This window comes from Acomys russatus, chromosome 12 (assembly GCF_903995435.1).
Source record: "Acomys russatus chromosome 12, mAcoRus1.1, whole genome shotgun sequence".
Classification (NCBI taxonomy): Eukaryota; Metazoa; Chordata; class Mammalia; order Rodentia; family Muridae; genus Acomys; species Acomys russatus.
This window is the reverse complement of record NC_067148.1, coordinates 29,320,811-29,332,800: the sequence shown is the minus strand read 5'-3', so window position 1 is coordinate 29,332,800 and position 11,990 is coordinate 29,320,811. Positions and strand designations below refer to the sequence as shown.

The following is an 11,990-nucleotide window of genomic DNA, read 5'->3' as shown; positions in this document are numbered from 1 at the left end:
GACTCTGGTATAGGAATGTCATATCCCCAATACGAGATACAAGGATGTAGGCTTCGACCTTTTTCAAACCTGCTTTATTTGTAAGAATTAAAGAATCCCAAATAAGTTCTTACATCTCCCTTTCAACCCACCTGCCCTAGATAGGAGAGAAAAGAGGTTAATGGGAACAGGAGAAGTAGACCTTTCTGGACTCAGCTCCTGGGAGCAATTCCCCTGGCGTAGTTGGCAGGATTTCAGCAGGCCAGCAATTCAACCAAAGCTGCTGCTAGGACCCAGAGCCCCAAAGCATTATCTGGACCATTTCTCTAGGAGAATCTCGGAAGTGGAGCGATGAACAGCCAAACAATACCAAGACCCCAAAAGCCCCCACCTCTTGTTTTGGAGATATATATCCTCTCAGCGTCTGTACTAAGATGTGTTTCGGCTGGCCAATACCAAGCCCCCGAATGAGGTGGTTCATTTTCTAGTGGATAAGCATCACCTGTTCTCTCACAAGTCTATTCCCCATCTCACACTTGGGATCAAAATAAAACCATGTTTATATCCACTATACAAGGGTTTTGGTTTTTGCTTTGTCTTTGCCAATTTGATTTATTAGAGAAATATCAGCTATGTGCGAAGGCATGTTTTAGGACATGTGGATTCAGCAGTGAATAAGGCCAGCAAAAAATAAGTGAACATTCTAGAAGGAGAGTTGGACAAACGGAATAAGTATTTATCAAGTATGTTACTAAGTTAGGATATACTATAGAAAAAAAGAAGGCAAAAGGGATAACACGTGCCTTGGAGGGGAGTGTGTGCCTAGAGGTCAATCTTGCTCATACCAGACACAACTGCTAGACCCTCAGCAGTCTCATGTAGCCCCAAATGACTTCAAACTCCCAATATAGCTGAACATGACCTTGAACTTCCGACCCTCCTGCCTCCACCTCCCAAGTGCTGAGATTACAGGCATGTGCTGCCACACCAAATTTATGCACTGCTAGGAATCAAACCCAGGGCTTCTATTATGTCAGTCCAACACCAGCCCAGCCCACTGTACCTCTTTAATGACTCGCATCAAGAGGTTAGCATCCAGCCTACTTTTAAACTGCTAATATTTTTCTCTCTCATTTGAATTTTAAGACATACACGAAACAGTTGAACTTCCCCTTTTAAAAGTTCATTTGCCAAGACTACACAGAGAAATCCTGTCTCGAAAAACCAAAAAAAAAAAAAAAAAAAAAAAAATCATTTGAAGTTCATTTCTTACAGGCTAGAGAGATGGAGCACTCAAGCACTGGTCCAGTGGTCCTGAGTTCAATTCCCAGCAGCCACACGGTGGCTCACAACCATCTGTAGTGGGATTTAATTCCTTCTTCTACTGTAAATGAAGACAGAACACTCATATACATAAAATACATGAACAAATCTTTTTTTTTAAAGACTAGGTTTTTTAAAATTTTTTTATTATTAATGTATTCTTGTTACATCTCAATGGTTATCCTATCCCTTGTGTCCTCCCATTCTTTCCTCCCTCCCCTTTTCCCCTTATTCCCCTCCCCTATGACTGTTCCTGAGGGGGATTACCTCCCCCTGTATATGCTCATAGGGTATCAAGTCTCTTCTCGGTAGACTAGGTATTTTTTTAAGTTCACTTATTAAATTTGTTTTGGGGAGTGGGGTGCTATGAGTGCCAGACATATGTGAGGTTCAGAGGACAACTTCCAAGAGTTGATTCTATCCTTCTACCATGTGGGTCCCAGGGATCCAACTGAGCTTGTCTGGCTTGCCTTCCCCTAAGCCACTGAGCCTGCCCTGTTTATTGGCTCTTTAAGGCCTATCACCTCAGTGTCTGTCACAGTTGGTTGTCTTCCTGGGAGTTGACTCTCTTCCTGCTTCTCTCATTTTCATGAGCAACATGAACACCCTGCTTCTCCTCCACCTCCAGCTTCTCTCCATCTTCAGCTTCTCTCCACCTCCAGCTTCTCTCCTCCACCTTCAGCTCTGTAGCAGAGCACATCTAACAAGCCCATTTCCCCTTTCAGACATCCTTCACAGAGAAGCAGTGAGCTTCCCCCTTTCAGAGGGATTCCCTACTGCTTCACCGCCTGAGTAGATGCCAGCATCGCCAACCAACACTGCACTAGCCAGTAGCGTCTGACATTTACCAAGAGCCCCTTGGGCATCTCACAACAGAGGAATTGGCAGTCCCCTGGGGACAACTGGTGACTCACAGACAGAGCTATTAGCTGCTTGTTTTCAGGGCAGAACTAGGAAAGGGGCCAGCCTCTATTTTCAGACATCCTCTGTGTCAAGGAAAACTCTGAGTCTGTTTTTAAAACAATTAGTATAGTTTGGAGTCTTCCCTCACACAGTGCACAGCCTTTAGGAATTTGCTGACAGTTCCTGAGAGCTGGAATAGTTAAAGGCTAGGTGCAGAAAGGAAACTTAGAAAATCCCAATGCTATATCATGGGTGGATTCCACCAAAAATCTTTACTGTTTGCATGGAAAGATCTGTTTAATTTTGATGGCACTACTTAGGAGCTGTACCTCTCCGGGAGAAATGTGCTAAGGCACAGTGGAGAGCCAGCACAGTTCAGAGAAATCACATCAAGCCGTCCCGGGAGGGCCAAGAAGATGGCTTAGCGGGGAAAGGTGCTCGCTGCCCAACCTGTCAACCTAAAGCCTGGCATGATGGTGTACGCCTTTAATCCTATCACTAGGGGAGGCAGAGACAGGTGGATTGCTGTGAGTTCGAGGCCAGCCTGGTCTTCAAAGTGAGTCCAGGACAGCCAAGGCTACACAGAGAAACCCTGTCTTGAAAAACCAAAAATAAAAAAATAAAAATAAAAACAAACAAGCAAACAAACAAAAACTAAAAACCACAAAGCACAGATAAGCTAGGCATACCTAGATGAGGCCATTACTCCAATTTGCCCCTGAGCAAACTGAAACAGTATAATTGGTGCAGGGTAAACAGACAATTGACAAACTGACTGGCCAGGAGAATTGGTGACAGATTCAAGCCTCCCTTTACAATATACTTAGAGCTCTCTGAAAATGTAGTTTACAGACAGGGGTCATACAGGGTACACCCCTGGAGAAATAGAACTCAGTAAAGAAGACTAAAATAAATGTTTCCTACTTCATAGCATATATAATAAAGCATATAGTAAAAGAAGTTAGGTATTAGTGTTTGCTATTCACAAAGACTGGTTCAAATATTTTTTTTTTTTTTTGGTCTGGAATATTTTCAACTGCAAATACTGCCAGCCTAAAAGCAAGCTGTCATTTAATAAATGTTTGCTTTGGAGGAGGCATTCCTTAGATTCTTTAAATTAGCATATAGGGCTGATAATAAATATAAAACCTGTTCTGTTTGTATTTTCTAATTGTGACTAAACTTATAAGCCTGGACATGTAATGAAATATAAAACACATAACCTGTACCACTTGGATAATCATTAGTCTGTCTTTTTTCTGTGAAATCTGTATAAATAAAGAGGCAATCTGGTTGCTAGTCAGTCAGAGCCGCAAGCTCCCCCTGACCAGAGCCACGCCTTTAATGCCAGCATTTGGGAGGCAGAGGCAGGAGGATTGCTGTGGGTTCAAGGCCAGCCTAGTCTACAAAGTGAGTCCAGGACAACCAGGGCTACACAGAGGAAATCTGTCTTGATAAATCAAAAAACAAAATGGTCCCCCTGAGTGTCTTGTCTGACTCCGTCCCTCTCCCCTTGCTGACTCCTTATCTCCTCTTGGGGAAGGAATCCTGTTGAAAAATGGCCCGGGCACCATTCTAACTTTATCCTTAATCTATCCCTACCATGGAACCACCTTACCATAGCAAGCACTGCCAGAGAATGAGGTCTAGATTCTGACGTCTTCTCACCCTGCAACGACATCACCCTCCCCCCCACCCCAGGCCCAGGAGGATAAGCCTAGAACTACCTAGTGTGCTGTGCCTTTCCCCAAGTAAATTCTAATAAACATCCACAACGCCTACTCGTCACAAGATGTCACAAAAATCACCAACCAAAACATAAGCTACAGGATCGATAACAAATCTCAGCACCTGGGAGGCAGACGTGGACAGATCTAAGTCCAAGGCCAGCCTCACCTACAAAGAAAGCTCCAGGCTAGCTAGATCTAGACAGTGAAATCCTGTCCAAAAAAGAAAACAAAAACTGTCGTTAACTTTGGGCCTTCCCGCTCAGAAGGAAGGGTGTCCTGAGACAGGAGGGCCAGGAACTATACAGCTCTGATGTGGGACAGTGTCCCGTGGAAGGGCATCCTGAGATAAGGGAGCCCGGGTACCACACAGCACTAGGAGGAAACGTCATCAAAAGTGCTGCAGCTCCTAGAGGAGAGCGCCCCCCCTCCCCAAGCTGAGCTCAGGAGCCTCAGTCCACTTCCTCCCTTCTCCTCTTCAGTGCTTCTTGGCTTCTTCCAGTGAGAGAGCCATACCAGGCAGCAAACCCCATAAAAGAGATTTACTGGAAAGATACAGGGTATGGAGAGATGCCCTGGGAGAGGGCAGCAGAGAACTGAGCAGACGCAGCCTTTATATAGGATTTCTTAGGGGGTGGAGCTTTCTAGGGCAGAGATTTCTGTGGTGAGGATTAGTGAGATTTCAAGTTCTGAATTTAGGGGAGCTTAGGGATTGGTAGGTTTCCCTGCTCAGGGATTGGTGGGTTTCTGTGGGAAGATCAGGGATTGGTGGGTTTTGATTCAGACTCTTCACCTCAAATTAGCATAATCTGGGCTAGAGAGATGGCTCAGAGGTTAAGAGCATTGCCTGTTCTCCCAAAGGTCCTGAGTTCAATTCCCAGAAACCACAAGGTGGCTCATAACCATCTATAATGACATCTTGTGCTTTCTTCTGGCATGCAGGCAACAATCAGACAAAACACTGTATACTTAATAAATAAATCTTTTTTTGTTGCTTTGTTTTTGTTTTTTGAGACAGGGTTTCCCTGTGTAGCCTTGGCTGTCCTGGACTTATTTTGTAGACCAGGCTGGCCTTGAACTCACAGAGATCCACCTGCCTCTGCCTCCCAAATGCTGGGATTAAAGGCGTGCGCCACCACACCTGGCTCCAAATGACATTGTTGACTGTACAAAATACTCCCTAGTGATGTTACACCCATTGTGCTTTGTGATGTCACCAAGAAAAACTGCCCCACGGAGCATTTCGTTTCTCAAAATATATCCCACCATGAAGTGTCACATGGCTGTATACGACTCTGCATAGGACAGGTCTAAGGAGGTGACTGTGATGATGTAAGCAGCACAGATTGGACCAGAACAGGCTATGAGGGAGGCAGGAGGGAGGAAGCTCCCCTGGGCACAGCCTGTGAAGCTTTGCTGCCGGAAGGTGGCTGCCAATGAGGAAGGATATGCTGTGGGCCAGGACTCAGGGGAATGTGTCATTCACTCTAAATGTTTGATTCGATCAGAGCTGAGCGCACTGCTCTCACCTTGTGAAGAAGGTGGCTGTCTCTAAACTCGCTTCTTCCTTCTGACACAAGCATCCCAAGGGTTTTCCACCCAGAGGCACAAGAATCCTGAGCTCAGCCGGGTGGCAGGTGGTAGCAGCTCACACCTTCAATCCTAGACAGGGTTTCTGTCCAGGACTCACTTTGTAGACCAGGCTGGCCTCGAACTCACAGCAGTCTGCCTGTTTCTGCCTCCCGAGTGCTGAGATTACAGGTGTGTGCCACCTCGCTGGACTCAGGAACCCTATTTCTTCCCCCCCGCCCCCCCCGGTTTTTTGAGACAGGGTTTCTCTCTGTATCCCTGGCTGTGCCGGATTCACTTTGTAGACCAGGCTGGCCTGGAACTCACGGTGATCCGCCTGTCTCTGCCTCCTGAGTGCTTCGATTAAAGGCGTGTGCCACCACTCCTGGCGGGAACCCTATTTGAAAAAACCAAAAACAACCAAATAAAACCAGAAAGAAATGAGTTCAAATCCAGCCAAGACTATCCTTTCTCACAAGATGGGGAGAGAGAAGACAGAGAGAGGGAGGTAGGGGAGACAGTCACTTCAGGTAGGGTTTTTTTTTTGTTTTTGTTTTTGTTTTTGTTTTACTGAGTCATTCCTCCCTATCCTTTCAATTGCTCCTAAATTTCAGGCACAAAGACTGGGTCCCCTGAATTTCCTGCCAGGCTACTTGGATTCATCACGAATGTTCCAGCCCCAGGGAGACCCATCTCTGTCCAGTTTCCATAGTTTCTAAAGTACTGGTGTGGTGGTTTAACTTCTAAGAAGAGGATGGCTCCGCCACAAGTTTTGTCATTTTTAAAAGGTGGAAAAAAAAAAAAGAAAGAAAAAAGCCCTCTGAAAATGTACATCTTGGAAGAAATGGTTTCTATGGGAAAAGACTAAGGAGAAACCCTTAGTTGCAGCCCCACACATACACAAACCAGAGCCAGGAGTTGGGGCACAGGCCTTTAATCCCAGCACTCAGGAGGCAAAGGCAAGGGGATCCCTGTGGATCCCTGGTCTACAAGTCCAGGATAGCCAAGGCTACACAGAGAAACTGTGTCTCGGAAAAAAATAAAAATAAAATAAAAACTTTGGGAGAAAACAGAGTTGTAGTTCTCAGTTAAGACTGGCACCTGGAACCAAGTTTCCCACCTCAGCCTTCCTCACTTTGCAAGAACACCTCACCAGGTAGATCTCACAGCCTCTCTTTCCTCTCCCCTCTACATGGAGAGATAGGGTCTCTCCATGTAGTCCTGGCTGTCCTGGAACTTGCCTTGTAGACCAGGCTAACCTTGAACTCACAGAGATCTCCTTGTCCCTCCTCCAGAGTGCTGGGATTGAGAGTGTGGGCCACTATGTCTGGCATGACAATCACTTGACACTCTTCCTAATTCAAATTTCAAGCCAGCATTAACCTGGAGCCCACAACAGCCGGTTCGGAGTGAAATCCTTCACCTGGGTGGATCCTGACACCAGCACACTTGCATCTGTTGTGTGGTGGGTAAAGACTTTTCTGAGGGTTAAATGGCTTGTCTCAGGTCACACACAACTACTATATGGCTGAACATGAGTCGCCCTGAGCCCTCGGTACTTAGTTTTGATCCACTCTGTGGAGAAGCTATGACACGGCACTGGGAGGTCTCAGCAGAGCTCCGTCATTGCTGCTCAGGGCTCAAGGGAGCCGAAGTTTCACTTGGGGACCTCCCTTGCTAATTTTGATTTAGAGTGGTCTCTTCCTTATGCATGCCATGTGTGGCAGGAGGCTGTAGAGGTTCCATGGGGCTCGGTTCTAGCAAGAGACACAAGAGAGACCAGGAAAGGAGCTGATGGTATGGAAAAGCATACTTATCAGCCCCCCTTTTGAACTATGAGAAAAGCATCTGTGGGATCTAGAAAAGAGAGGTGTCAGCTGGACATTTCTAGAAGTTTCCAGAGACCCCAGTCCCGTGTAGCATGAGTTAGGAAGTACACAGGACTGAGTGGCATCACTCCAGGCACTGCAGTCAGGACAGCCCTGCAGAGGATGTCACAAAGGGGGAGTGTGGAAAAAAGCACAGCTCTCAGTGAGTCGGGCTCCACAGGAATGTTTCCATTCCTAATAAAAGAACCTAGCCTCTGGGATGATTCTTTTATTAGGTAATTCACTATTAGCTTTTCAAAAAGATTGTACATAAGGAACACTGGAAATAAGTCAATCCCAACAGCAGGACCCAGCTGTTTCCTGCACACGGTGTCCCAGGCACCGCTGTTCAATAAGATTCCTGTCTCTGCTACCATTACCAGGCTGCCTTCCCACCTCCTTCCTGGTCCTCTGGATCCCCAGCCACACAAAGAGCCTCTGGTCTAAAGTCAAAACCCTAGAAAATTCCTTAACTTCCAACCCAGGGAGTTAAGAGTGACAGGCTGCAGTGGCAGCTGAGGCCAAGCGAAGGGAAAGTTAGAAGGGAGCCACTGTTCACCTGCACGCCGTGCTCAGATCTACCAAGTTCGAATAGTAAAATCCTTTTTTTTTTTTTTTTAATACATAGTTGAGGCCTATGAAGTATGGAGAGTAGGTAAAAAGTAATTTATCCAAGAAAATTGGCCAAATCTTTCTGAACATAAAAACCCTCCTGGAGCTGGGCAAAGGCAGGTGGATCTCTGAGTTCGAGCCCAGCCTGGTCTACATATCTACATCCAAAGCGGACAGGGATACATAAACGAGGAGGTCGTGCCTTGGCCTTCAGAAATGCAGCCCCATCTCTCCTTCTGTTTATCTTCTTCCAGAGCAGTAACTACACCGGTTTGGTGTCCTACCTCCGAGTCAGGTCATCATTACTGACCCCTGAATCAGGCCAGCAGATCCCCTCCACCACCACAGATTCTTGGGGGGGTGTTCAAATCATGATCTACCCGAGGCTTGGTGGCCCCACAAATGTCTTACTGCACTTCTGGCACCTGACTAGGGTCGGTGCACTAAGAGAAATCCTGGTACAGCCAATAGAGTGCAAATTGGGCCAGGTGTGGTGGGCTGTGATCCCAGCACTCAGGGAGCCAGAGGGAGGCGGATCTCTGTTAACTACGAGGCCAGCCCTGTCTCCAGGACAGTCAGGGCTACACAGATAAACCCTGTCTCGAAAAAACCAAAAGTGAGAGTCAATGGGCTGAATTAGCTACAAAAGGCCTGGGCGCCATAAAGTCCGGCGCAGAAGAGGAAGAGAGGGAGGACACACACACACAGTTCAGGCCTGGGGAAAGCGCCACGGACACAGCGCCGAACACTGGACTCGGAACCAAACCGCAGGTAACTTCCCCAGCTCCTACAGCTGTCCGTCCACATCGCATTTTATCTGCGGAGGCTGAAACGCAAGCGCCCGCAGTCAGCCTGTACGCGAAGGCTGCCGGGAAGAAGCTCAGTGCCAGGACGCCACACCCCTCTCTAGGGGGCGGGGCATGTATATTAGACTCAGCAAACGCGCGATGAACGCCGGGAGAGCCCGCGTCGTGGAATTTGCAGCTGAACCTGGGTTGAAGAGAAGGAATGAGAGTCCAGGACATGGACGCGGGCGGGAAGCGGAAGGAAGCGCGGGGAAGGTCCGGAGCGAGGGTCCCGAGCGGCGACCGCGATGTTAGTGTGAGCCGCGTGCGCAGGGCCAGGGTGCGCGTTGAGTGCTGGGTATCGCTTCTCGGCCTTTTGGCTAAGATCAAGTGTAGTATCTGTTCTTATCAGTTTAATATCTGATACGTCCTCTATCCGAGGACAATATATTAAATGGATTTTTGTAGCTAGGAGTTGGAATAGGAGCTTGCTCCGTCCACTCCACGCATCGACCTGGTATTGCAGTACCTCCAGGACCGGTGCACCCCTCTGGGGAACAATGGTGGTTAAAAGTAAGGTCTTACTACTTTCTCTCTTGTTTGGTTTTACTAGGAAATTTTTTTAAGTTATAGCTTCATTTGGCCTGACACAGCAAAGTGGAAGTTCTCCGGCTTGTATCCTGAGCTTGCTCTTGTAGACCAGGCTGGTTTTAAATTCAGATCTGTCTGCTTTTGTTTCCCAAGTGCTGGGATTAAAGGCCTGTGCCGCCACTGCTTGGCTGAAAGCTATTTCATAAGATAAGGTATTGTGTGTGCATAGGCATAATGCGTTTGTGAGCACACAAGCCATTGTGAAGTAGCTTTAATGACGTCTCAGATGAGTTCTATACTGGCTGTCAAGGAAGGCTAAGCTCACCTATATCTGCCTCAGCCTCCTTCCTAATTTCTAGGGCTTTTCCGTTATTATTATTTTTTCCTTTGAGACAGGGTTTCTCTGTGTAGCCTTGGCTGCCCTGGACCCCTTTTGTAGACCAAGCTGGCCTCGAACTCACAGCAATCCACCTGTCTCTGCCTCCCGAGTGCTGATTATTAAAGTCGTGTGCAACCACACCCGGCTCCCGTTATGGTCTTGCATGAACATAATCAGGCTGAAACTTTTCTTAGTCTTAAAACTGTTTTGAACTTGTCAAAGAAGCTTTAGACTACTGAAATGGTTAAGTGCACAGGATGCTGTCCCAGAGATCCCAGGTTCAATTCCCAACACTCAATTACGGGGAACTATGGGGACTTGGGAAGGACATGGAGGTTTTCTTCCTGGTGTCCTGTTGTTGTTTTCGTTTGTGTGTTTGTTTTGCTAGTTGTCAGTAATTCAAGCATAATCAACAAAATTTCCAATGACCCTTGCCTATATGAAGACACTATTCCTATATATATTATTGGTATCGCACATACATATCGCACATATAAACATTAAAGTAGCAATTACCCAGATGTAAAGAGAAGGTAAATCACGCGCGCGCACACACACACCCCTCACAGTGAAAGGCATATCTTAACCCCTTGAGCAACCTTTTTTGACCCTTGTTTTCATCTTATAGATTGTCATCCTATCCAAGCCACCCAGGAAGCGCTCTGAATGGAGGTGTGGGGAAATCCTTACAAATTTCTTAAACAATATACATTCAGCACACACACACACAAACATATATACAATGCTACTGCTAAGACACACATTCACACTTGTGTGTGCACTGTCCTTTTCCTGTGTGCCTATTAACTCCTGTGCTTAAAAATCTGTTTTAAAATCTAAAACTTCAACCCTGCTTCATCTGACTCATCATCCATGAATTCTGAAATGTAGTGAGGCCAAGACCTTTTTTTTAAGATTCATTTTATGTGTATGGATGTTTTGGCTGCATGTATACCACACGTGAGCCTGTTGTCCATAGATGCCAAAGAAGGGTGTTGGCAGTTGTGAGATACCACCATATGGACAACAGTAACCAAATCCTGTCAGTTACGTGTTCTTAACCACTCAGCCATTTCCCCAGCATCCTGGGTAGAGGAGGTGTTCGAAACTACTAGACGATGCTATATGCCACAGGCCAGACTAGGTAAAATACGATGGACCACTTGTAATTTGGGTAGACCCCGCGCAGGATCAGAGGGAAGGCGAGGACACCCACGCGGTTCGGTAGCCAAGGGACCAGGTTTGGAGGGTGGGCACGTAGTCAGTCTCGAAGTTCCAGAGCTTAGGGAAAACGCGCAGACGCAGTGTCCTGTGGGCCAGAATCCCTCCGCCTCAGCCAGACTCCCCACCCGCTCCCCGAGCTGCAGGCCGGACTCGGAAACGGCCACTCCACTGACAAGGGAAGCTCTTCTGCCAGCCCACGCAAACTAGGAACAGCAGGTACGCCCCCTCTGCCACCTCCCGCCACTACATGTCCTCAGAATTATCCCCACTCCCAACCCAACCCCTCACCTTCCCTCCGTCTCCTTGGAGGCCAAAGGAGGAGAGCCCCTAAAGAAACCTTTGAGCCGTGGGGGAGGTTCCCCGGAGGAGGCTGCTCAGTAGGAGTTCACCATGGTCCCTCGTGCTGGGCGGGGCATGCAAATAAGAATCCGCGTGCTCGCTGGAGAGCCCGCGTCGTGGAATTTGTAGCTGAACCTGTGGGTGATAGAGAAGGAATGAGAGTCCCGGACATGGACGCGGGCGGGAAGCGGAAGGAAGCGCGGGGAAGGTCCGGAGCGAGGGTCCCGAGCGGCGACCGCGATGTTAGTGTGAGCCGCGTGCGCAGGGCCAGGGTGCGCGTTAAGTGCTGGGTATCGCTTCTCGGCCTTTTGGCTAAGATCAAGTGTAGTATCTGTTCTTATCAGTTTAATATCTGATACGTCCTCTATCCGAGGACAATATATTAAATGGATTTTTGTAGCTAGGAGTTGGAATAGGAGCTTGCTCCGTCCACTCCACGAATCGACCTGGTATTGCAGTACCTCCAGGACCGGTGCACCCCTCTGGGGAATAATGATAGTTGAAAATTAGGCTTATTATCTTTGCCTTTTGTATCTCTCCTTTCTACCTTATTTCTCTTTTACTGTTTTTACCCCAAGATCGAGTGCTGGGTTAAGTTGCACCGCAGTTTCTGGCTCTTCAGTTTCTTTTTGTTCGTATTTTGCTTTGGTTTTTTGCATTTTCAAGACAGGATCTGTTTGTGTAAGCCTTG

General features: G+C 47.3%; 2 non-coding genes across 2 annotated transcripts; both read left to right on the top strand.

Annotated features, from left to right (window-relative positions):
• The first annotated feature begins 9,126 nt into the window (after positions 1-9,126).
• On the top strand, positions 9,127-9,317 carry LOC127196738 (U2 spliceosomal RNA). The gene has a single exon (XR_007831513.1). It is a non-coding gene; the product is annotated as a U2 spliceosomal RNA (small nuclear RNA).
• A 2,274-nt stretch (positions 9,318-11,591) lies between these two features.
• LOC127196742 (U2 spliceosomal RNA) lies at positions 11,592-11,782 on the top strand. Its single transcript, XR_007831516.1, has one exon. It is a non-coding gene; the product is annotated as a U2 spliceosomal RNA (small nuclear RNA).
• Positions 11,783-11,990: the final 208 nt, after the last annotated feature.